At 38.7% G+C, this 26,931-nt stretch overlaps 1 protein-coding gene across 2 annotated transcripts in view; it reads right to left on the bottom strand.

Annotated features, from left to right (window-relative positions):
* LOC122829010 (protein sidekick-1-like) overlaps positions 1-26,931 on the bottom strand; it is a 403,194-nt gene that overhangs the window by 291,900 nt on the left and 84,363 nt on the right. The window lies entirely within an intron of this gene.

Genomic DNA, 26,931 nt, shown 5'->3' on the forward strand with positions numbered 1-26,931 from the left:
TAAAATGATGATTTAATGATAAATGAAGCACAATAATCCAGGCAGCACAGGTGAACAGAAGGCTAAGAGCAACTGATAGCAACTGGAAATGGGAATTACAAACCGCAGAATAGAGGAGACGAGATGAAGACCCGACAAGGAACAAGCGACACAAGTGGGATTAACTACACAGAGTGTAATCAGGGGAATGAGACACAGCTGGGATCAATCAATGGGTAGACTGGACAACACTGAAACTTAACTTACACAGAAACCTAAATAAAACACAGAAAACTCAAATCCTCACATGAAGTACGCTCAACTATGTTGGGAGAACCATGAAACTGCTTCCGCACATGTTACATAACAAGTTGTTACTAGGTAAACAAAGTAAGAGTGAGTAAGTTGAAGGCACCAACCTTTCGTAGGTGGCCATGAGACGTTGAACAGCAAAGCCATTTCTCTGCCTACTCACCCTAGAATGCTGTGCAGCTCTGGATTAGAGATCAGTGAAATTATTGAACATTATATCTGACATATTTTCCATTGATGGAGTATCTATTGCAATAGATAACATTATTGTTTTAACACCAAGCCCTACCTCAAAGAATCATGTTATCAATGCATATATAAACATACAAGAATAATTGCAATCATATCCATGACAAGCAAATGTAAACACACTGGAATTCAACCTATAGTCCCTTAGTAGCATATTTTAAAGTTATCAACTAAATGATCTGTGCTTCACTGAGGAGATAAAAATTTATCTAAACTGCTGCGCCTTTTATTACTAATCACTCATGTTGAATTAAAGCCGTTGAGCAGACGCAAACACCCATATTCTCTTAGACACACCTGTCGGAGACAAGAGTGACAACCCCCACAGGAAAACCCCATAATATCATGCACCAGGTCACTCGGCAGGAATAAAAGATTAAAACAGATGGCACTGGAAGGAGGGATAATGGAAAGTGACAGTCAAAGCAGAGGAGTTGTTAGCAAGCAACAGGTGAGAAAGGAAGGGAGACAGGGAACAGGATTGTGTGCAGAGAGGAGGAATGGAAGGACAATAAGTAGAAAGAAAGACCGAGATAAATTCTTAAGAGGACCAGGGGTGAAATTAAGCTTTGGAAGACTGATAGAGGTGCAGCTGGGTGAACAGAAAAAAAAGGGAACAAAGGTGAAAAATAAACTATGAGCGTGGGGGTGGAGCAAGGGTGAAAGGGGAGGAGCGGTAAAGATGAGGCCATGGCTTTTGAGGCAGCTAATGAAGACAGTGAAGTCAGCATATGGGTGGGGAAGGCACAATATAGCAGAATGGCCCATCTGCTGCCTGGTCCACAGGGATAACACAATCACCTCTGAGACTTCCATGTCTCACTTTTACAACCTTTAACAAGCAGAGGAGGAGGAGAAAGGATGAACTGCTGTGAAGAGGAGTGTCACCTCAGCAAATATGAACCATCAGTCTTTAGATTCTTCAAGTAAAAAAATATTCAAGAACATTATCATAACTCTAATTTACCTCTTCAGATACTTTTATTTGTTGAGCTTTCTTGTTCAGCAGAGTTCACTGGCAGATGAAACCTCACACTCCTCAAGGCTTAAACAGGCTAAACTTGTTGATGTTCCCTCTCAAGAACAAATCTAGTTGTTAAAATCAGAAATGTAACAATCTATTCACTGTTGACTGAAAAATGATCAATGAGTACTGACCAGTCAGCAGGGTTGCGCAATATCATAAAGTTTTGGGTAACACTTTATTTGAAGGTGTGTGCATAAGACTGACATGACACTGTCTGAAATGGCATGAATTAGTTTTTATGAATGTTTGACTGTTGTGATTAAATATAATTTGGTAAATAACACTTTTAATGAAAAGTTGACATTGTTTAAAATATTTTTAGCAGAACTTGACATTAAGCTACTCAAAAATGTATTCGTAATGACAAATTGACATTAAAAAGGCAAAAAGACAACTTGATATTAACCAAGAAATATCATAAACATGTTATTACAGATATTATCAAACCTTAAAAAGTTACATAAAACTCAGGTTTTATATCAGGTTGTTCCATTATTTTTTTTTAAATTACACTGAATCTTCTTACTAAAGCAAACATTTGCTGAAGCTAAGTTGTGCCTCACACAAGTCATAAAAATTGTTTCAAATCTGGAAATATTTTTTGTCAAAATTATATTGATTATACTATGAAAAAAAGACTATGCAATATTTTTTACCCTCATAATCAAAGCAAAATAGTGACTATCTAGTTCAGGGGTGTCAAACTCCAGTCCTCAAGTGCCAGTGTCCTGCAACTTTTAGATGTGCCTCTGCTGCACCACACCTGAATGGAATAATTAGGATATTAGTAATTATCTACACAAGGAGATAATTAAGCCATTTCATTCCAGTGTTTACGTGTGGCACATCTAAAAACTACAGGACACCGGCCCTTGAGGACTGGAGTTTGACACCCCTGATCTAGTGACTAATAAGTTACTTTTTAATGTACAAAATACACGTGATAACTATTTTTAGCCCTAACCCTGCCCAGTCCTCCATTTGTGGTTCTCTTTTGCAATCAAAGTTTTCCATGACAATCCACACATTGTTTCTTTCTTTTCTTAATTTTTTTTATCCTCTCATCCAAAATCAAGTTAAAATCTTAGAAGTGAAACACTCATGCTTTTTGATGAGTGAACATTTGTGTGTGTAAAACTTTTCTTCTTGAAACATGATGAATATATGTGCAGAGACTTCAAGTATCTTAATATGTCATGTTGCTCAGTGATATTTTTCTAAACTTAAATTCCTGTTTTCACATAATGTTTAATTCAGGACACAGCATCTGTTTGTTGGTCTCATTGTTAACAATGACTGTGTCTAAAGGGCATGATAGGTAACTTAAAAATGTACCCGCCTACAGTAACCACAATTGTGCTGTGCTTCACAGCAGATTTCATACAACGAAAGCCTCACAAATACTTGATGGCTCTCAAAATTTGGATTAATAATGAGTACTTCTGAATAAACACATATAGTCTTACAACTTTACAACATGCAAAACCTAAGAACTGTTACTATGACTATCAAGTATCAATCTTTGGTCATAGTAATGAGACCAGATACAACTCAAACCCTTGCAACGACAAAACGTTTATTCCCACACAGCCAGTCAAATCTCAGATAAAATATAAACACAAAGAAGGAAGAGTAGACAGTAAGTTTGCTAAAACCCTGTTAAACATCAAAAGAGCCAGTCTGAATGATAATCAACATGAACTTTCCTGCTGTTCTTATCTAAGATATAGACAAAGACATACATTAATCACCACCTTCATTATGACAAATAAACCTGGTGGCAGCTGCCTCCTCCAGCATGACAATGCATCTTGTCACAAAACAAAGAATTCAAAGTCCCTGGAGCCCAAACTGATCAAGAGTTCAATAGATGTTCTGGAGGACGAAGCAGCTTTGGAAGCCTTGATGTGCAATACTCAAGAGAACAAGAATTTTCTTCAAAATAATCTACAATAATCTGTAGATTATTATAGATAATAATCTACAATAATCTGTAGATTATTATAACAACATTATAACAACATTTATAATGTTGTTATAATAACACATTTTGCTGGACAATAAATTGTCCCAAAAGTGACTGTGATAAATTACAATCTTGTTTTCAGACCGGCTCCAGACCATTATTAAGTAATATAATGGTAATGGAATAACAATGTAAGATACCTTCTCAAAGATCAATAAACTTTAAATTCTAATAAACATATTACACTGGAACTGGAAGGCACTTAAATAGCCAAAATAAATACACCAAAACAACAAATAAGATGAGTTATGAAATCTCTGTCAGCAAAATTGTCCCTCAAAAAAAGGGTTTCAGTTTGATGCATTGAGACTAACGCAACAGACTGACCACTTTTGTCATCCAATTTTTGGTAGAGAGAAAAGAGAAATACAATAAATCATGCAATTGCAAATTATTGAGCTTCTTTTAATATTTTATTTTACTAATTGATTTATTGCTTATTGCACCAGACCTACCTATAATCAACTGCAGCAAGGAAACTCCTCATGTCTTACAACTTTAAGCAGATAGGTCACTGGAGAATTAGTTGCTCAAGAGGAATTTAGTAATGCAAATCAATTAAGATGTTTTTGTTTAATGCTGAAGTAAGATATAACGTAAAAGGGACATATGCAAAATCCACTTTTGACACTTTAGACCTTGTTTACTTTACCTTATTTATATTGTGGTAGCATTAATACTAAATAGGTATCAGACATGCTTGGACAGCATAGTTAAAGTATGCTCCGTATTACATATAGTTCATATGGATGGAGACATGTAAATACAGTAAAACACTACTGTGATGTATTCATTGGATTTTTTGTCATTTTCATTCTCCTGCTCTGGATTAGACTCTGGTTTCAAGAGTTTTATACTACATTCTGTCAAACTAACCAAATCGTTTCAGCAACCTGCTGACCCATTGCTAGTGATTGCATTGAAACAAGAACCACTCAAAGAAACAACACAAAACCTTCTGAAGAAGATAACTATAACTTTCTTCTGCACAAAAACAGCATGGCATCAGATTGTAGAGGTGTAGGATTTCTTTTTTGTCATTTCTCCCACTAGAGCTAGATCCAAATGTTTGTTTTGGTTGTATTTGCCCAGAATTCCCTGTGCTGTAATCCGCTGCCTTTTCTCCTTGCCACTTGGCTTTCACATATGAATTCAAAACATGACCTTGGTTTTTAAGCAGACCAGAGTTCACTTTTTTGTCCACATCAATGTTTAATTGAGCATTCACACCTCCCAAAATGAACCTGACTTTCTAGGCAAACAAACTAGAGTTTGATTAAAGCAAATTAAACAGGACTGGTGAGAATGCACCCTTAAATTGGGTATATTTTTTAGAAAACAAATCACGGTTTCAAATCTTGCTAAAAAAAAAAAAAAAGGTAGACACCAAAACATGCTTCAAAGAGCTTGAATGTAATATTCTAGCTGTCCAGAATTGACCAATCCAACTGTTCTAGATTTTCAAATGGAGCTAACCTACACTGACCTTAATGCTAAAAAAATCTATGAAACAATCTTCACCATAAAGCTGAACAAGAAACCAGCATAAGAGCTGTGATCCTCCATGATTTGTTGAAGAAACAGATACTACGATGTGAGAAATTTGTCGTGCTCAGATGTTAGCTGTAAATCCCACAAACCCAGAATTTTATTTAATAAAGTGAAGATATTGTGCAAAGGTGTCTGTGCTCCAGCCTTGTGAAATATTAGAGGAGAATTTTAAGTTCTGTCCTATGGAGAAAGAGGGTAGAGAACTAACTAAAAGCTACAATGGAAATAACAATAGTACTGGAGATTTTATTGGAAAATGATATATAAATCATGGGCTTTTTTTCACCCCACTGAATAACTGCAGGGTTATTCAGAGGTGGGATAACATCTGGTAGTGTATAATACTCCACCAGGAGTATTATCCAACTAGGGGGTTGTCAGGCTTTATTTGCCCCACTCCTCAACTCCGCCACCCAGTATATATATATATATATATATATAGATAGATATATATATATATATATATATATATATATATAGATATATATATATATATACAAATATATATCTATAGATATAGATATATATATATATATATATATATATATATATATATATATATGCAAAGTTCCTTAGATTTGTGTTAGAATCATGGGAGAAAACCAGCAAAACGCAAAGAACTTTGAACAGTTTTTTTCCCCCAAACTAACCGACTGAGTTGAGTAATGCTGTTGAATGCAGGTAATGTTAGCTAAAAGATGACTAGCTAATACCAATACTGATCCTTGTTAAGTAGCCTATAGGCTACTGATGTTGTTGTCTATGTTCAAAAGTGGATAGTACTTGTTACATTCACTTGAATAACTTTTTTTTGGAAAAAAGGTACTTATAAGAGTAGTTTTATTGCACTGTACATTTTTTTTTACTTGAGTAATATTATTATTTCTACATAGATTGATTATGCCTCCCTAAAATAAGCCAATGCCCCCCCTGTTAAACTTGTCTGGAGCCGGGGCTGCACCCCAACCACCAGACTTTGCAAGTTTTCTGGCTAGTTAGTCATGTTTCACACATTTATCAGGGTTGCCAACAAGTGTGGAGAGTGTTATATACCCAACAATTTTGCAGAAGGTCAAGGATACAGCAACATATCTGCTGTGTTTAGATCTATGGTTTTGACAACAGACATTTGACTCCACCAGTGTGCAAAAAGTAGCTGACATTTTCACCTGAAAGAAAGATCTGCACAAGCTTGATTATGATTATGATGCCTCACATTATTCTGCATTATATAGCCCAAGGTTCTACATTGTGTTTTGTACTACCCGGTCTTTTATTTGGTCTCAGAGAAGCATTCTTAGGCTTTGCCATTTCATGAAATCACAGACATCAATTTAAGCTCTCTGTTCCTCACAGAAAAGAGATGTGCTTATTTTCACAAATGCAGCTAAAGTGAATAAAATCTTTTTATCTTTTCAACTACTTTTTAAAGGTCTTCTTCATGCACTAAATACTCCACAGTTTTTGCTTTCATGTTTTAGTGGTATTGAACTGTGAGCAAAAGTTTTTTCCTTTTAAACTGGGATCACACCTGTGAACCAAATGGTGTCAACAGAATAACTTTAGTGGAACTCGTATTAAATGTAGTCATTTTAACACATCATGACCCTTGGGCAAATCCTTTAAACACAATCATTTAATAAGTGTTCATAAAGATGGAGAGAGAAGGAACAAGATGACAGTTTAGCACTTAATGCAATATTTTTTAGCTCTTAGTGTTGATCTTTAACCTCTTATTTGTAGCAAAGGCAAGAGACAGCAAAGCCACACAAATAAGAAGGGATATATAAATTCAACAGCATACAAATCACAGCCTGTCTTTGATGTTTATACTAGGCTGAGAATTCAGAATTTTTCCTGACAAATTATGTCTTTTTCCACCTTTTGTAATCATTTACACTTAAAGAGACTTTATTGGGTCTATGTAAACTGGAGAGATGGTTTTCCATTACAATCACAAAATATGATCAGTTTCTGAAATTAAATTAATGAAACAACCATGCCATTTTCACATGCACCTAAATTTCCCTCCTCTTAAAGGTAAAGATGATTTTATTTATATAGCATATTTTCAGCAACAAGCCAAGCAAAGTGCTTCAGAGGAATTAAAAGGAAATCCAAACAAAATAAACCAAAGGAAAGAGCAAAAGAAGAAAAATAATCTAATGTTGATCAAAAGTATATAAACTAGGTGCTGTTAAGCTGTAACATATTCTCCTCACCACATTTAAATGTCTAAAAGCAATCAGTTGTTGTAATGTAATTGGAAGTTATTTAACACGTGTACCTAATTATGTATTCAGATGTTTAAAATCATGGCAGGATTCTGATTCGTGGAAAAAGAAAATTGGAAGATGAGGTAAAAAACCCTGAAGGTAAAAAATATCACTTCCTGTGATATCAGCCATTGGCTGATTGGTTAAAAAATATTGGTCAAGCTTTAATTTAAAGTCATCCTGCTCCTGCTCTTATTTCCTTTCGATGCAGTCCTACAAGTGTTGATTTAATGAGTGTATGATCAGAAATCTTGAATGATGGGAGGAAACACAATGGATGTGCATTCTGCTTGAAGGCTTTACCATTCTGCATTTTTTTTCTCAGTAGGCCAAAGATTGCTTAAGGCTCATTAATGTCTTCTTTAGTTTCTCCACTCAAAACTAAGGAGAGGAATCTTGCATAATTTGCCTTTGAAAATCTAAGTTGGGATTAATCTTAAAATTACACAGCCACACAGGTACAAATAGGGAGATAATTATTCATGGATGTTATCTGTCTGTCTGGTGATAAGCATGATGCTCATTGTTCTGAATGTTTCATTGCTGGGTAACATCTGTGGCACATTTTCCATTCACATCACATTGCAACAACTCTAATGACTTCCAGTAGAAATCGGTGGTTGGAAGTACCCTACTGTACTCAATTATTCTTCCCTATCATCTATCTACATCACTTTCTCTTTTCTCATCATTCCCTATACCACTACAGCTGTCCTTTATTATGCTCCTCTATGCACCTTATTTTCCATTCTACACTGTGACTTGATTATATTACACACCCACTGTATGAATTTCTTCCACACAAATGCAGAGGACCAGACAAAAGGCGGGAATTGAGGTGAAGGGCAATAGTCCACATATTGAGTTGTAGAAGTACCATTGAATGTGTGAAACTTCTTAATAGCTTCAAGTCAGCAATATCCATAGAGAAAGGCATTAAATTATTGCAGTGTACAGTGTCACACTTTCACTGATGCAAACACACTGCTGCATACACAAACACACACATAAGTTTAAATGCACAACCATTCTCTCGTTTCCTCATGGTTTGCATAGCATGATTTGTGTGTATGGTATTTGCATCGGTGACAGCAATGCACTCTCTCTTACAAACTTATTCATTTCATACTTTCACACCCCCACCGGCCTCCAACTCTTCACCCTCACCCATCATATTCTGTCTCATACCTTCTCTCTCTCTCTCTTGTTTTAGTATCTGTATTTTAGCTCACATTGCCTGAGTTTTTTCTTTGACTGTTAGGTGGTTTTGGGAGCTGAATGTCAAATGTGTTTCAGGTTACCCCTTGTTACCTCCACCGCACCACATTCAGCAGTCTTCCCTTGTCCTCACACACACTATGAATCTAAACCCCACATTAACACACTTACTAGGAAACAAACTGGTTACACTTCTTTAGGGAATTTATTCTCTGTCATTCATTTTTTTTCCTTGGGATCTGGCAAACTTGTGGTTTTAAGCAGTTTTTCTGGACTGGTTATGTGCAGCCCCCTGGACAAGTGTCTGATGCACTGCATAAATAGATGCCATAGTGCAGAGACTGTCTAATAAAAATGTCTCTCTGTCTTTCTCTGAACTATCACAGGAAGTGACTAAAGGTATGGTGCAAACAAGGATAGGGAAAGAGGAGAGAGTTCTACAAGACAAGATGTTGCCCAGTTGCAGAGTGTTTTCCTCAGTGCCAGGGTGCAAAAAGTTTAAAATATGTGTGTACTTCTGTGATAATAGGAAAAATTTTCACTTTATGCATCATTAGAGCTAGAGGAAGAATCAGATGGGAAAAACAGAGATGTGAAAGTGAAGAGGTGTTTTTTGTGTCCAGTACTACTTAGTTTGCCAAGCAAACAGTGTTTTAATGACTGTTAGATTCATTATATTACATCTGGCCTTGCTGAAGTGATGGGTTCTGTGATTTGCCTTTGTGTGTGCTGAGAAAAGCAGAGCACTGTTGACAATGGCACAAACATGCTCTTGGTAGTGAGGGGGGTTTTCAGAAAAGCTGGTTTGAAATGCCATTTTATAGAATTTTGGCTTTGTTGACCCTGGATGAGAGACATATCCTTGTTACAGCCTAACAGTCTGTTGCTCCAGTGTATTGTCTATGCCTGTTGGTGTTATAGCATGAGAAAGCCCTAATCTATTTCACATTGGCCCCCAGTAGCTGTAAGAAGTTAACTATTGGGGTTTATTTTGACAACCCCAGTGTGCACTATGACAAAAAAAAGTTCAAAGGGTGAATAGCTTTGCAAAGTAACGTATATTGGCATAATATTTTAAATATGACTATCTCTGCCCAAAGGATCTGGATAGCTCTAGTGGGCATATGTAAATCATACCGGATTCTTTGTCTTTGAAGTTGAATTGGTTGAAGTAATTTTTATTACATTTGGCAGATGTCATGGGCGCCTTTTCGTTTTTGATCTTTGAAAACTCACAGACTCCTTCACCTTAAGTTCTGAGATATTTCTATTCTCTCTTGCAGAGTGATTTTTCTTTTGAAGGTCTCCCTACAAATCTTTCAAAATGTGCATCTTATATAAACTAGTGAAAATAGGGTTTTGAACATTGTTTTGGACTATTTTCCAGGTCATTGGAGGCTTTTTTATGATATTTGGAACAAGAATTGCATGCAGCTATCCAAGTAAATGGCTTATTTACTTGGAAGACGTATTACACACTATCACTGTCTTACAAAGTTAATCAGCTGACAAGATGAGCTTTGGTTCAAATGCTCACATCTGGTTGATTGCTTTAATGTATTTTTGTGCTTTTCCCTTTGAAGAAGTCTGCCATTTTCGGTTCTTCAGTAGCTTCTTTGGAGGAGTTGATGACTTAGTTGCTACAACACTCAGAAAATGACCCATCAGTGGAAATGTCCCTGACTAACAGCCTGAAACAAGTGGCAAAACAAAAGGTTTCATCAATTACAACAAACAATTATAACAATCATGTCAGAAAGCACCAACTCTAATACTATCAACTACATTTTTGAATATTTTCAAGGTAGTTCTTTTTCTGAAATGCTGCATTAGTTTTACACCAGATATAACAGGACAAACACATGTTCTAGTTTGTCGTTTTACTTCACAGGATCTTTCTAAAACTCTTAGGAATCAGTGATATATTTTCTGATTAATGTGAATTGGAAAGTTTCTTTTTCTTTGTTCAGCATGGGATTTTTCTTTGGAACTATCCCATAAATGCCATTTTTACCCAGTTTCATTCTTATTGCTGACTCCTGAACAATAGTCCAACTGAGTGAAGCAAGGCTTAAAGTGTTTTAGATGAATCAACTAAGTGCTCTTGTAGGAATTATGATTAGTCAACCTTTACTGGAAAAGTTTTTCACTTTCTCACGTTCTCTTTATTTGTGGATAATGGCTCTAGCCAGGGACGAAGCTTCAGGGAAGCTAGAAGGATGGTGGGACCCCAGCCTGGACCTAGAGGGGGCCCAGATAGGAGGCAGAGCAGGATTTCAACCTCTGTCATGTTTGACAAAAGCTGGCGAGCATGGTGTATATAAGTTGTCCCAGTTAGGGTTGACTCATGGGTCCCACTGCATACCTGGTTCAATACGTCAACAATAAACTTAGCTTCAGCAGTTGCTAGCAGTTCCAGGCTCTGAGTTTAAATTGATAAAGTGTCAAAATGATTGCTATCGGTGCTGCTTTGAATTTGTGTTGTTTCATCATTAGTGACCATGTAGCCTGATGTTTTTGTTGTTCTCTTGGTTTGTTATCCTTCATGTCTCTTTGATAGACTTCAGCTCTCTGTGGTGCCGAAACTTGTAAGCCCTTCTGTTGTGGGCATGTCTATGTTGTAAAGTTATATTATCATGAGCTTTATTATTTGGGTATAAAAGACCTGGTCATTAGCCCTGTCCCGGGCCCAAGGCTGACTTGTTCTGTTAGTGGCTCTAGCAGTGGTACATTGGAGCCCCAAAGCCCAGTGGTTTCTGGAAAGATAGATTTCAGTAATTTTGTTTCTCATCTGGTCCTGAAATTCCTTAAATCAGGGAATAGGTTGCTACTTAATGTTTGTCAGACAAGTTCTGTTTAGGAGGTTTCTTTATTTTACAGGTCCGCAGTACAATAAAGATTGCCAGACCTTTGTGAGATCTAGATCTTTCTAGGTCTGTGTGGCTAGATAAATTCTACCCAGTTTTCCAATAAATTTGGCTTGTGACCTTGATTCATGATTTTCCAAAGTAGCCATTTCTTTTACACACTGGACCAGACAAGTTTGGATAACTTTTTTTAGAAACTTTTTGTCTGATCTTTTTGACATGTTCTGTCTAACAGTGTGGCACTCAGAATTGTTGTTTGAGTGACAAGGTGAGGCCTAAAATTCATTTTCACAAGTGGAGTGATAAGGCTTTCACTATGATATGCTACTTTATATGTCTATATAAACCTTCATTAGAAATTTGTTTGGGTTCATTTCAAAATTAATGGACATAAAGACAGAAAAAAGAAAAGAAAGGTAGAGATGTGTGGGGAGAAAAAGGCTTAAAGGGAAAGAAGAAGATAAGAGTAGAGGATTGACTTAGAAAGTTAACATCCTTCTACTACTCCTACAGAAAAAGATAAAGCAAAACTCATATTAAGACTAAACTAAGTTAAAGTACACATATCATACTTTAGCTATATTCGCTTATACTATTCATCTGAAAACACTATACTTAAACTTTTCTTTTAAAGTTGACATATCGTCCTTTTAAATTCTTCCTTTTCAGTCACTTGTGGTATATATGCATATAAACCATGCTGTTTATATGAATGGTTTATTAATGGTTCAAAGGCCTTGATTATCCTTACGATGAAGTGCATTTTACAGCAACTCATTTTGATGCAGTCTTTTTAAATGTGAATGCGCCGCCCAGATCTCAGTGTGTTCCATTCTACCCTGTTCTGCCATTTTTGTAGTCTCTTGTTTCTGCTCTCAATGAAAGCGGATTCTTTTTTACTTTTCTCCTGACCTCCCATGAAGAGAAGACTGAGCAAAGGAGAGCATTCTTGCCTTGACGGGACATACGCTGCTGAATACACTCTAGATAACTGGGGAAGTGGAAGATCGCGTGTCTGTCCATTCTGCTGGTCAAGGATGTAGAAGATGTGTACATAGTGGGATATTTGATAACATGATTTATGTTTTTTGAAGTTGCCGGTTACCTGGTATATTGTGAAGTTCAGTAAATGTCTGCAGCTGTTTGGGTCTTTGAGAGGCTGTCACATGAAGGAATACGCAGAGCGATGAATGCTCAGACTAAACTGCAAACTGGATGCAATTATAGCCAAGTATTGCAGGCTCACTGCGGCCTCTGGAACTCTCTGGCGAGATGGAATTGACCATGGAGAAGTTACTTGCTCAGTTCAGCTGGACTGACTACATATTTTGGCTGTTTAGGATTTTGCCATGAGATGTATCAGTGAGACAAAAAATTAATCGAATTGACCTGACCCAAAACAATTGTTATTATCTGAATCTGGCTCCCCTGTATCAGCCTTGGAAGGCTGGCCATCTCAAATTCTCCTGGATGATATGTAAACAAGGCACTCTCTCCTATCCTTCTCCATGACATAAGTGGACCTGTATCAGAACCCCACCAAGGCTAATTTCCCTCTGGGATCAAAAAGGTATATTCATTCATTGATATCAGTCATACAACTAACTACTGGCATTTAAACATTTTATTCCAAAGTTTATTAAAGATGTGAACAACGAAAGACTTGTCCATCCAGCCTTACATGTTGGAGCCAGAGTCTGACCCAAAGAAGGAGAGTGAAGAGCCTGCAGAACCAGAAACTGAATCATAGCTGAAAGTGTTTGCCAAACTGCCAAAACTGTGCATCTATCGTGTGTTTCCTTTAACACTGAAAGTAGTTTGGCACACAGAGCATCAGGATTCTTAGGGTTCAATTTGATTTGTGTAATTTCTGCATTTTACTATTATTGGGATTTGACAGGACAAAACACTTCTTCAAGCATTTAATTAGCTCACCTGTTAACATGTGAAAAAATATTCTAAACTTTTCACAAAATTATCATTGCATAAGGCCTCTGCTTTGTAACAGTTCTTTTAAAATAAAATAGCTCAGAAGTGTGTCAGGTGTTGACTCATTCCTGACAGGGTTCAAGTGTGGGCATTTTGAAGCTCTTCATTAAAATTCTAAACTAGATAACATCTAATGAATTGGTGTGCTTGAATGCTTGCTAAAAGGAAAAGACCTTTCAGACAAGGTGGCACTTTGATTGAAAATCTGAAGCAATGCAGAGCTTTGTGTGAAAATGGAATGTTAAGTGCAAATTTGTCTAACACTTTAATTATCTCAGCCCATTATTTTCTCTGCATACTCTTCGCACCTCCTTAGGTTTACACACAATACAAATTTATTTAAAGAGGATACAATAAGAAAAATATAGTGTAAGTGCTTCAGACCATGTATTGTGGCAAGAAGTGATTAGGACTGAAGAAATTCCAATAAGTGTGAGAACAGGGTGTTAAAACTAGCTGATTGGATGTTGTGTCTGGGGTGCACTGTTTTCAACCTTCACTACATGCAGACCTCACAATAAATTGATGTTACTATCTTCAAATATAAATACTTATGAATAAAATGTCCAAGTTAATGTTGCTTCGATATTTGAAAGGATGAGTCCAGTGTGCCTCTTGAATCAAAACTGCTTGAATACAATATTTGGCAGGATGCTGTATTTTATAGTTGAAGTATTTTAAATTTTATGCATTCCATCATTTGGTCAGCTGGATTAACTTCCCTTAATAATTGAACTTGATCTATATTTAGGGTAACCTATATTTATCTATATTCAGGGTTGGGGTTAGGGTAAGGATAACCCTATCTATATCTTTATTATTATCTTTATCTAAATTACAGGTTTAAAACCAAATTTTTTGATTTTCTCTGTTGTTAAACTTTTGCTGTTCACTTTTTTCATCTCCTATTTACTATGATTGATATGAAATACAATATTTATTAAGAGGGTTGGTTGAAGTTTAACTTATATAGTAATAGGAGCTTGGCTTTCATCATTCCAAAAACACGAAACACTCACTGCTGCAGGGTAATAAAATCATGCAGACAAAAACAAGCAAATGCATACCACACTTCAGCAGGAAAAATCCAGTATTGTGCTTTTTTTGGAAAAAAGTACACCTTGCATCCACATTTTTTACAAAGGTTTACCCTTTCTGCTTCCTTACAAACTTATTATCCCAAGCTTCCAGGTCAGGTTTTGTTCACACATGCATTTTGTTGGTGAAGGTAGAGTGCAAAAGTGACACACATAAAGCGGTAAACACATGTAGATAGAGGGGTTTTTCCATATCATTTGATGAGACAGAGGCTGTTATTGTACTCTGCTATCATTTTGACTTAAGGGCTAGATCTTTTAACTGAAACACTTTAAATCACATACACATGAAAGCTACCACACACACAACAAAAGACCATAACACATCTCTCAAGGTTCCAGATTTTCAAAACAGGATTGGATGCAGTGAGGTAAAAACATTAGCATACATTTAAAACACAGTGCATTCACAGAATAGAAAGAAGCAGCACAGACAGCGGCTGTGCTCTGCATCGCCCCTAAAGCGAAGACAGCAGACGTTGAAAACACCAATACACCAAACACACACTGGTCCTACAATCTTTTACAAAAAACAGATGCCAATCAAGACTTCCCATGACCCCATTATTTCCTTTGTTTTTCTGTGTTTTCACAGTTCCACAATCTCATCCTGTTCCCTGAAGAGTGAGGAATCCTCCCGCATCTAGGAACACACAGAAACTGAGATAAAGCTGCAGCTTTAAAGCTGCTCTGCAATAAGGAGATTGGAACAGTTAAACCTGGCAAAGAACGCCTTGTAAAATTATTCTACTTTTGTTATTTATCTATCCATTCCAGACCAAAAGAAAGTGCATAATTGTGAATAGGAAAGTAAATTGATTGGGTGAAATCCATTTTCAAATCTTGAAATCTCAGCTGCAGTAGTAAACCTTAGAAAGAAATATTATTTTTCATATTTGCTAAAACTGTCTTTAAGTCCAAACAGTACAATGCAAAACAGACAATATATGAAAACTCAAGCTGCCTGCCATGAATGGACAGATTAATTAGCATGGCATGATTGACAGTGCTAAGACCCTCCTCCTGACTCTAATTGGTTGTTTCTGAGAAGCAGCAGTGCATTTCTGCAGAATGCTGTAGTATCACAGGGTGGAGGGAGAGGGGCTCAATTTTTTCACAGATTATCTGTCTCATATTATGCTATCAACGCATAGTGACAGTTTTAAGAAATATGTAAATAAAACATACCTTTGTAACTGCTACGTACTGCAGCTTTATGGCCTGGACTTTGACTGAGCCATTCTAACATAAGAATCTGCTGGAAGATGTCTTATGCAGCCTCTACCAGTTTGTCTCACAGAACTGGTCTGTCTTCAGCTCCATAAGTGATAAGTCATAAGTGAATGATAGGACTCAAGTCTCAGTGAGAATTGTTTGTTTTTTATGACATTGCTTGCTAATTATGTTCTGCATATGTCACCACATTATTTTTTAATTTAAAATGATTTAATCAGGGTGTGCTGTGGTGGCGTAGGGGATAGCACGACCCACATTTGGACGCCTCGAGTCCTCGACGCGTGGGTTCAATTCCCGGACCCGACCGACATTTGCCGCATGTCTTCCCCCGTTCCTGTCAGCCTATTGTCATAGAAGGGACACTAGAGCCCACAAAAAAAACCCTGGAGGGGGAAAAAATGATTTCATCAGCAATTAAATACAATAGATAATTCACACAACACTTGTAGTAAAGAAAAACTTATTTTGTTTTCCATTTGATTTCCATCATTTGAGAGCTTAAAATACACTCTCAGAATTTGTAAATAACTCAAAACATCCAGAGTAGATTTGTTCAAAGCTTTGTTGTGGCCAGTCACATTCACAAAACAGCAACACCCTTATCATTAAGTTGAATAAATAAAACAATAACAAGTGAGTTAAGAGACTAATATTTTCATTTCAGAGTTTATATATTAAGATGTTGTGTTAATGTGGGGGCAATCTGAAGTTAAGTTAAGTGGTTTTCAGCCTGAGAAAGTTTGAAAGACACTGGTTTAGGTTGGTGGCCATGAATTGCTAAGTGTGTATGAAGCATTACTTTGTCTTATTAAAGCTATTTGTTTGAAAACTTTCTAGAATAAGCCTTCACAGAACAGTTGGGTTTATATACACAGGTGAACTCTACTCACTTATTATTTTCACTTTTATTGGTAAAAAGTGAAGGCAATGGATGTTATTTAGGGCTTACAGAGTAAATAAGGCTACATTTAAATGCACACCATAGTCTTCAGATTTTTATTTGTAAAAACTTTGTAAACTATGTTCCTCTTCCAACCTCTTCACAATTTTCATACATCTAAATACACTGCGCTAAAGGTTGTGTTTATGACATCATAAAACATGTAAAAGCTTAAGACATGAATACTTTTGAAAGGCTTTGTGTCTGTTGCTTAAATCATACAGGTGTGAAATGGTAGAGAATTTCCAGAAAAAGGACAAAGGAGCGAGCTTACCTCAAAGTGAGCGTTGCAGCTTTTTCATTTGACTAACCATTTAACATCACCTAAACGACTAAGTTTGTAACTGTGTGTGAGGTTGACACTGACACTGGATTGATCAGTCTTGTTCATGATCAATCCATTGTGAACAAGACTTGCAGATTAAATCCCCTCAATAGGGAAACTGACAACTCTTTTCCAGAAAGAGGGCAAGAAACACACCCAAATAACTGCACAAACATATTAACACACACATACACACATCATTTAGGGTATCAAAAAAAGGTCAAGTGTTGGTCATTGACTTCTGATCCCTACCATCAGTTACACAGACAAGATGAAGATCTACCTCCTGTGTGAGGGTGTACCTGCGAGTGTGTGTGTATGGCTGCTGACGCCAGGTCTGTGTCAGAGAACTCGCTTTTTTACTCTCACTTATAAATTACTTGTCAGCTGCAGAATAGATCGAACCCAAGAGAGGGAAGGTGGGAGGGAATGTGAGAAAAGATTTTCTGCCTTTTTTGAAACCATCAGAGAGACTCATCTGTGAGAACAGCATCGGAGGAGGGCAGGCTTAATTAAAGATACAAATCCCATTATGAATGATTAATTGAAGTACCACAAGTAAAAATCAGAGAGGGTCCCTTGCATACAAACACAATCACAAACCTGGAATTATTGATGTACAACTAGACAACAATAGAACTGCATGTTTTTCATATTATCTGAGAAAAAATGCAAAAGAAAAAAACAGGTGATGAATTGACAGAATTCATCAGAGCGAAGAGATGGAGTAGAATAGAGCCTGTTAAGGGAGAAATGTTGGTTGGGTTTCATGGCCGGCTTCCCAGAAGGCTGGTTCTGAGCAGAATAGAAGCTCAGGAGAAACAGAACACATAGTAGCTGAGCATTTGTGATGAAAAGAGGATTAATGATTCTGGCAGTGAAAAGACCAGAGACAGAATACAAGTCAGAGTATAAGGGGCCTTAATAATGCCATAGATTATTACCAACATAGAACAGCAGATCTACATTAAATTCATCCCCACAAACACACATTTGAGAATGTTGGGCTGCAAATGTCAAATGGAGATGGGCATTTCAACACTGTTTCTAAATCACATACCTCCTGTCCCTACAGCATTTATTGAGCATTACAAACAACACATGTATACCAGGTAACTCAGAACATATCAAATCACTGAACAGATGCTTTGGACAAACCTTTCTTCCAAACCTGCCAAACCTTTCTTCAGCTGAACAAAAACAAAACTGAAGTTGTCACCTTTGGACCTAAAGAGGAGTAATCTAGAGTCAGCACACAGCTTTAGTTATTACCACTAGAAATTAGAGATCAGACCCAAAATCTGGATGTAGTGATGGACTCTGACGTGAACTTTCAGAGCCACAAAAAGACAGTTACAAAGTCGGCCTTCTATCACCTGGAGAACATTTCCAGGATTAGTGGAGTAATGTTTCAGAAAGATCTAGAAAAGCTAATCCATGCGTAAAAAAATCAATACACAGCTGCAGCTGATACAGAACACAGCTGCTCGCATTCTCACTAAAACCAGGATAATAGCGCACATCACACTAGTTTTAAAGTCACTACACTACTACAGTGGCTCCCTGTAGCTCGGAGAATAGACTTTAAAATACTGTCGTGCTTTCGGTTTCCAGGGTAACGGAGGCGTTGGTGTAGGTGAAGATACACAACAAAAAATAAATAAATAGAAAAAACCTCTTGCATGAACTTTACTTCTTTCAGCAACAGATGAATTACAACAACAACCGAGTTGTTCTCATGTAAGAACCGTGTCGCTTCTGGTCTCTAGCTCTGGCACAGACAGCGCTTAGCTATATCCGGGCAGTGAGCAGTGAGAACCATAACAACAACAGACCATAAACATCGAGTCTCGTGATACTCTTTTTCTCTCGAACTGCGTTGCATTTAATGACCTAACTAGGCTCGGAAAACTAAAATAAAAACTACAAAACCAAGCTTAAGGTCTAATAAAGTTTAACATTCTTTACAATACTGTTAATTTATAAATCCCTGAATGGTTTAGCACCACAATACATTAAAGTCTGCTCTTGTTGCATCAACCTTCCAGACCTCTCAGGTCTTCTAGTTCTGCTCTGAATCCCCAGAACCAGAACAAAACATGGAGAAACAGCATTTTCTCAAAGAAATATAATTAATCAATGCAACAACAAACAGCTTCTTGGGCTTCTATTGCAACTTTATTCTGAAAATATTACAATAAAAACACTACAACAATACAGTTTGTCTTGAAAGCTAATAAAAGATGGACAGGTTCATTAAGCTTTTATATGTTGCAATCACTGCAGTGGTTAGTTATAGCATTTAAAAACTGCTTTGTTCTGTGTGTTTTTGCTTATTAGCAACTTCATTAGAGTCTTGTATGTGACCCCATATACGCCCACCAATTGGCTAACCCGTTTAAATTGAAGGAGACATTCCCTCCATCTCCCATACACACATGACCAGCAGAGAGCTTACGATGGTGGATAAAATCAGTAGGATAAAATTGATGCTAAGGAAAATGAAGAGAACAAAGGCAGAAAAGAGAACCAGGTGGTGGAAATTGAAAAAAAGAAGAGAGGTGTGGGGTTTTCATGCAGCCATTGAAAGAGGCTTGTGGTGATCAGGAGGCGATCCCAGATGACTGGACAGCTACAGCTAAGGTGATTAGGGAGGCAGGGGGGAAGATATGCTTTTCTGTGTCACATGGAAAGCGTGACACACCAAGTTGTTGTGTTTGCAGAATTAAATCTTTTGAACTGATGCAAACAAGCCACTGAAACTTATTTTATGAGTTTGATGACTAATAAGGTGTCATTTTACTCATGCAATGTGAGCTTACTTTGTTTTACCAGTTTTCTTTTCTTCTTTTCTCACAAACCTATGAAAGAGTTTTTAAAACATGCCAAACAGTATCTGGCTTATAAATGTTGAAGGTAGAATTAAAAGCTCTGCTAAAACTATTGTTACTGCAATATTTACAGAACAACTTTTATCAATCATTCCACAATCAGCTGTAGCAGACCACTGGCACAATTTAAAAATTATTTTATTAATTTATTTTTTAAAAATGTATTACTTATAATAATTTAATCGTCTTGGGTTTGATTCCTGGCCAGGGGTCTTTCTGCATGGAGTTTGCATGTTCTCCCTGTGCATGCGTAGGTTCTCTCCAGGTACTCCGGGTTCCTCCCACAGTCCAAAAACATGTTTGTCAGGTTAAATGGTCTCTCCAAATTCTCCCTAGGTGTGAGTGTGGGTGAATGGTTGTGTGTCCTGTATGTCTCTGTGTTGCCCTGCGATAGACTGGCGACCTGTCCAGGGTGTACCCCGCCTCTCGCCTGGAATGTAGCTGGATATAGGCACCAGCAACCCCCCCGACCCTGTTAGGGACAAGGGTGAACAGAAAATGGATGGATGGATAATAATTTAATTATAGCTGGTGTAAAATGCAAGTACAGAAAAACTCAAATATATGGACATGAAGAATACTGCAATGAAAAGATAGAAGAAAAGTCATAAATATACAAAAGGCCCATGCAATATGGCAAAATGTCTTATGGTGCTATAAACCAGTCAACATTGACTTTTTTATTCAGAAATAGTTTTACTATACCACATTTGTGCAATATCAGCACATAGTTACAAAAAGCAAAGCAATGCTTGCCAGGGTGGATATAAGCTTTATTGCCTTCAACAGCTAAAATAATTTCAAATGGAATAAAGATACAATGGCAGCCAATGTTTTCAGACTGCTATCTCAGCTTGGCACATTTACTGAGATACAGCAACTTGCCAAATTCCACTAAAGTTGCCTTAGTCATCTTGTCAGATTTTAATTCAGCGGATCATTGACTTACAGACACGGCTGTTTTTGTTTTGTATTTTTGTTTGTTTTTCCTTTTTTTAAAAATCACAATATATGCATAAAACATGTCTTATTTGTAAGGGTAGAGAAATACAAAAGTCTCCCTCCAGGGTTAAGTTCTAATGCCATTGCATTGTGCACAAGGTACGTTTTACCTCTTCAAGTAATTGGCTCTTACTCATTGTCAGTAGAAGTATGAGAGGCTACTTTTATATCTATTTAATACTTAATGGAAGAATACTTCCAATTTGCAATAACTGTAAACAATTTTAGCACAGCAACAGTTCTATGTCTCCAATAAAACTACATTTTGTCATGGGGTGTGGTGTTTGCGGTGGTGAGGTAAACGCAGCAGACCCAGATGTGTGGTGATGAGGAGTTTTAATGATAATAAATAAACAGAAAACAGTCCACAGACCTGGCAGCACTGCTGAGCGGAAGGCTGTGCTCATAACAGGTAGCAGCAGGAGAAAACGAGGACTTCACAGTCAACTCCAAAATGGGACGTTTAACAGACGTAACGAAGACGTAGCCAGACGTACATTGACGTTAGCAGACGTAACAAGACGTAGGACCCGACTAAGACACAGACACACAGCTGACACTAAATACACAAGAAGAAATCAGGGAACGAGATACACCTGGGGACTAATCACGGGGAGACAGGACAACACAGAGACTCAGACACACAGGAAACTAGAAATAAACATACAGAAAAACACAGAACCTAACAGTACCCCACCCTTAAAGGGCCGCTCCCAGACGCCCAAAACGGGAAACCCAACGAGGGTGGGCGGAGGGGAGCTGGATGGGGGGTCCAGAGTCCATAATCAACGAAAAACAACCCAAAAATAATTGGGCGGAAACACAAGGGTCCAGAGTCCAAAAACAAAACAAAACAAACCCAACTGGGTGGGCGGAAGCACAGGAAGGCGGGAACCACAGAGGCGGTCCGGCGGCCGTCCGCGGCGCAGGAGGCGGGAACCACGGAGGCGGTCCGGCGGCCGTCCGCGGCGCAGGAGGCGGGAACCACGGAGGCGGTCCGGCGGCCGTCCGCGCAGAGGCAAGGAACCACCAGGCGGTCAGCGGCCGTCCAGCAGCGAGGCGGGAACCACTGAGGCGGTCCGGCGGCCGTCCGCGGCGCAGGAGGCGGGAACCACGGAGGCGGTCAGCGGCCGTCCGCCCAGCGCGGGCGGAACCGGAAGCGGTCCGGCGGCCGTCCCAGCGCAAGGCGCCGGCGGCCGTCCCAGCGCAAGGCGGGAACCACGGAAGGCGGTCCAGCGGCCGTCCAGCGCAGGGAGGCGGAACCACGGGGAGGAGCACAAGGAGTCTCTGGGGTCTCGGGAGGAGCACAAGGAGTCTCTGGGGTCTCGGGAGGAGCACAAGGAGTCTCTGGGGTCTCGGGAGGAGCACAAGGAGTCTCTGGGGTCTCGGGAGGAGCACAAGGAGTCTCTGGGGTCTCGGGAGGAGCACAAGGAGCTGGGGGCTCGGGAGGAGCACAAGGAGCTGGGGGCTCGGGACTGGCACAGGGGGGCTCTGGACTGACACTAGGGGGCTCTGGACTGACACTACGGGGCTCTGGACTGACACTAGGGGGCTTGGGGAACTCACTAGGGGGCTCTGGACTGACACTAGGAAGCTCGGGGAACTCACTGGGCGGCTCGGGGAACTCACTGGGCGGCTCCGGCCGCGGAAGCGTTGCTGGCGGCTCCGGCCGCGGAAGCGTTGCTGGCGGCTCCGGCCGCAGAAGGGCTGCTGCTGGCTCAGGAGGCACTGGAGATGACGGGGCTGGGGTGGTGGAACGGGAGGACAGTGTTTGGGGTCTGGGAGGCAGCGGTTCTCCAGCCATTACAGCTAGCGCTGCCTCACGCTCCCACTCGGCCTCCCTCTGTAATTCCACCAGCTCCGGAAGCGGAAAACGTGGAACCCAGTATTCCAGCAGCAGACCCAACCGGATGGCAAATCCGAGCCTTTTCCAAGCCACGTACGGTTTTGCCTTGGCAGCCTCATACTCCCGTATGGTTTCCAGTAATTCCTGCCTTTCCTCTGGGTCCATGGTGTACAGCGTGCCTCACCGTTCTGTGTTGGTCGGGTCCTTCTGTCATGGGGTGGGGTGTTTGCGGTGGTGAGGTAAACGCAGCAGACCCAGATGTGTGGTGATGAGGAGTTTTAATGATAATAAATAAACAGAAAACAGTCCATAGACCTGGCAGCACTGCTGAGCGGAAGGCTGTGCTCATAACAGGTAGCAGCAGGAGAAAACGAGGACTTCACAGTCAACTCCAAAATGGGACGTTTAACAGACGTAACGAAGACATAGCCAGACGTACATTGACGTTAGCAGACGTAACAAGACGTAGGACCCGACTAAGACACAGACACACAGCCGACACTAAATACACAAGAAGAAATCAGGGAAAGAGATACACCTGGGGACTAATCACGGGGAGACAGGACAACACAGAGACTCAGACACACAGGAAACTAGAAATAAACATACAGAAAAACACAGAACCTAACACATTTAAACTGGACATCATTCAGAACGATGTCATATATTGTCAGGCTCCATGTTTTTCTGTGTATTTATTTCAAGTTTCCTGTGTGTGTGAGTTTCCCTATTGTCTTGTCGCCCCTTGATTAGTTCCCAGATGTGTCTCCTTCCCTGATTACCTCTTGTGTATTTAGTGCCACCTGTGTGTCTGTGTCGTTGTCGGGTCCTACGTCTGTTCCACAGTCTGTCGGTTTTCTCCTTTTGTTTACCTTGTTGCTACCTGTGTTGAGCCCTGGATTCTGCTCAAGCAGTGCTGCCTTGGTTTTGGACATTGTTGCAGTTTCTTCATTAGAAACATTATCATTCTTCATGTCCTGGGTCTCCCGCCTGCTGCCTTACCACCTCACAGGCCGTTTTATGACATATAGCTTGTTTATTTTCAAAGAAAAAAGTATAGTTCTATATTAAAAGGGAAATATCATGTAGAAGAATGATATTTCTACATGAAATATATTTTCACGCTGTATTGTTTTGGTTTTAAATTATTTTTTTTCCCTCATCAAAAATAGACATGGAGTGTTGCCTTGATTCTTTCATGCATGTTTGAGAAATCCTTTAATCTCCAAGGCAACCATTCAACTGTTCAAAACGCCCGATTGGACGTAGCACTGCCTTCAAGACACAGCTCTTCCTTGTAGCTGCACACTCCAAGAAAAGTGGAATTTTTGATAGCTATTGACACCTAGTGCTGCCATACACCTAGAGGACTATCAGCAGGAGTTTTTTTGTCAGAATGGGAAACTGCAGGGAACTGACAGAAACTGTGTGTCCATGTTGCCCCATCATTCCTCTCCACTTGGGCCTAAAAGAGGCTTTCATAAGACGTTGCTGGAAGCCTTGCAAATTCAAATCAACTATTGAGTACTGGCCTTTCTGGCTATCTTTTGTTGTAGTTCAGCGATTTTCCCTTATGTGCACCACCCAGGTCTGTTTACCAGTTCCGGGGCCCGACCAAAACCCCTCAGTGTTATTACCTTGAGAAATAATTAGATTTGGTTAAGTATAAAACTGGCATTAATGCCAAAAATGTTTAAATATTACAAGACATACAAACGGAACAAATACAGAGTGACATTCACCATGCAGTGCTTGGTTAGTTCACCTTAGGGAAGTAACCAAGTGTGCATCCCAAGTGCAATTTTCAGGGTAAATTTGATGATACATTGTCAACATTGCATGTCTGCGAGCTCATCCAAGATTGTGTGATGGAATGTAGACACATCCACCGCTGTACATATTTCTAAGAGAAATTTTTCTGCACTTTACATAAAACACACCAGTTGTGCAACCATGTGACTAGGCCTGTCACGATAAACAATAAATCAATTAATCCTACGATAAATTAAAACTATCAATGTCATTTTAATTATCGCCTTCATTGTCTCTTCCAGCCTTTTTATATTTCTGTTGATGACAGAATGAAAAAAGGCTCAACTCCGCTGCTCTCCACTGATCCTCCATTCCTCATTTCCTTAGTGTAATGTCCAGCGCACACTACACGATCTTAGAGCTGTCGGCCGATTGTCGGCCCATTTTCAAAACCTGAGAGACCAAACATTAGCCGACAGAAATCCTAGGTATAACGGTTAGATCGGATTCAATCGTGCCGTGCGGTGTCCAATAATGTACACAAAATAATGGCTACAAGTCCAGTTAACTAATTTTAAAACCAGGCATTAATCAATGCTTTACTACAATCTACCTGCAACGCATGTGGCTCTAGTGTCAGCGTAACCTCCTGACTGAATGAAAATCATTATAACCTATTTATGTCATGTTAACGAACAACAGCTGAAAAGTTACCGGGTTCATCAACTGCATAGCAATTTCGTTCCAACTTCTCCCCTTGTCATTTCTGTATTCTTTGCATGAAATGTTTTATAAACATTAATGTTGTTTCCACATATCATCTCCAATGTCTGCTGGACTTTGGGTTGACCTGTTTGCGATTCCCCTCTGTAATTTCCCCTCAGAAAGCACAGAGGAGAATCTACGCTTTCTGATTGGCTACCTGTCACATTCAACAGGCTGCATTAACGCTTCCAGTCGTCCTGATTTAGATCCAGCGGCCACAACGATCTACCGTAACACACCACACACTACAGGATAAATGGTTATGAAATCGCAAGCGACAATCTTAGAATGATTAACATTCTAAGATTGTCGTAAGGGAAAAATGTAGGTGTGAACTAATATGTAGTGTGAACTATTGCATCAGGTAGTCGGATGTGCCCATCTTCTCTATTTAAATCTAATGATTACTGAAGGGCAATATGGTATACAGACTTTATAATCTGCACTCTTTTGGTTGAATGCAGTATTTATTTACATTTTGGGGTTTTTATTCAAGTACATTTTTGTTAATAGAGACTGAGAATCCATTTTATTTTTGTTTATGGTTGTTTTGTTTATTTGATCAGTTCCAGTGTTAAGTGTTCTTTTGAAAATAAAGTGTATCTATCTTTGGCAGGAAATCACATGCATTATTACGTCATTTCCATTAAATCAGTGTACAAAGGTCTTCAAACAATACTATTGTCTATCGCAATAGTTTTTGAGACAATTAATTGTTCAGCAATATTTGCTATTGTGACAGGCCTACATGTGACAAAGTTCCACTCATTTGCACATGTGAAATATTGTTACCATAGTCACATGTCCATGGCATACTAAGTTGTTGACTCTTCTAAAATTGCCTCCTAATCTGATCTTTGTGATTAAATGTTCCAAAAAATATACCTGTACCAAAAAAAAACCCCTAAAAAACTTGTATTCCAACATGTACTCCTTCAAGTGGAGATGTAAATACATGTTGGTGTTGCAGTACAGTGGGCCAAACAGTTTAAAACATTTTGAGAAGTCTGTAGGTATTGTTCAGCTATAGAAGCCTGCCATGAAGAAGTTTGATCGGAGAAAGATTATTCAAGAGATAATCTATGTTATCCAGTAAAATATATCTTACAGGTGTGTTAGGAACACTGAAAAACCTAGTTTTGGTTGAATTGATGATATAAAAGCAGAATATGCAGGATTACATACAATAGACTTTTGTTGAACATGATCTTACTTTGACATTCCACCCATCTGTAGATTTATCATTACATAACTTAATAAAAAATAAGAAAAAAAAAAAAACATTTTCCATAGTGGTTCATTGTACAAAAAATATTTTTAGAAGCATTATTTAAATTAAATGTTACTGTTCACTGAAAGACTCAGTCAGATAATATTGGAGTAACAGTATGCATTCCATACCACAAAACAGGACTAAGAAACTACAGCTAATTTATCAGTACATACAATTAGTTGCTTAACTCTTGAGTTTAAATTGAAGAACAAAATAGGTGAAAGTATGTGATGCTTACTGATAGAGTATAAGGATTTTTCTTCTCTTATTAAGGTTTTGTTAGTCAAGCAATAAATATAACTCAGATATG

The sequence above is a fragment of the Gambusia affinis genome, linkage group LG04 (assembly GCF_019740435.1).
Source record: "Gambusia affinis linkage group LG04, SWU_Gaff_1.0, whole genome shotgun sequence".
NCBI lineage: Eukaryota > Metazoa > Chordata > Actinopteri > Cyprinodontiformes > Poeciliidae > Gambusia > Gambusia affinis.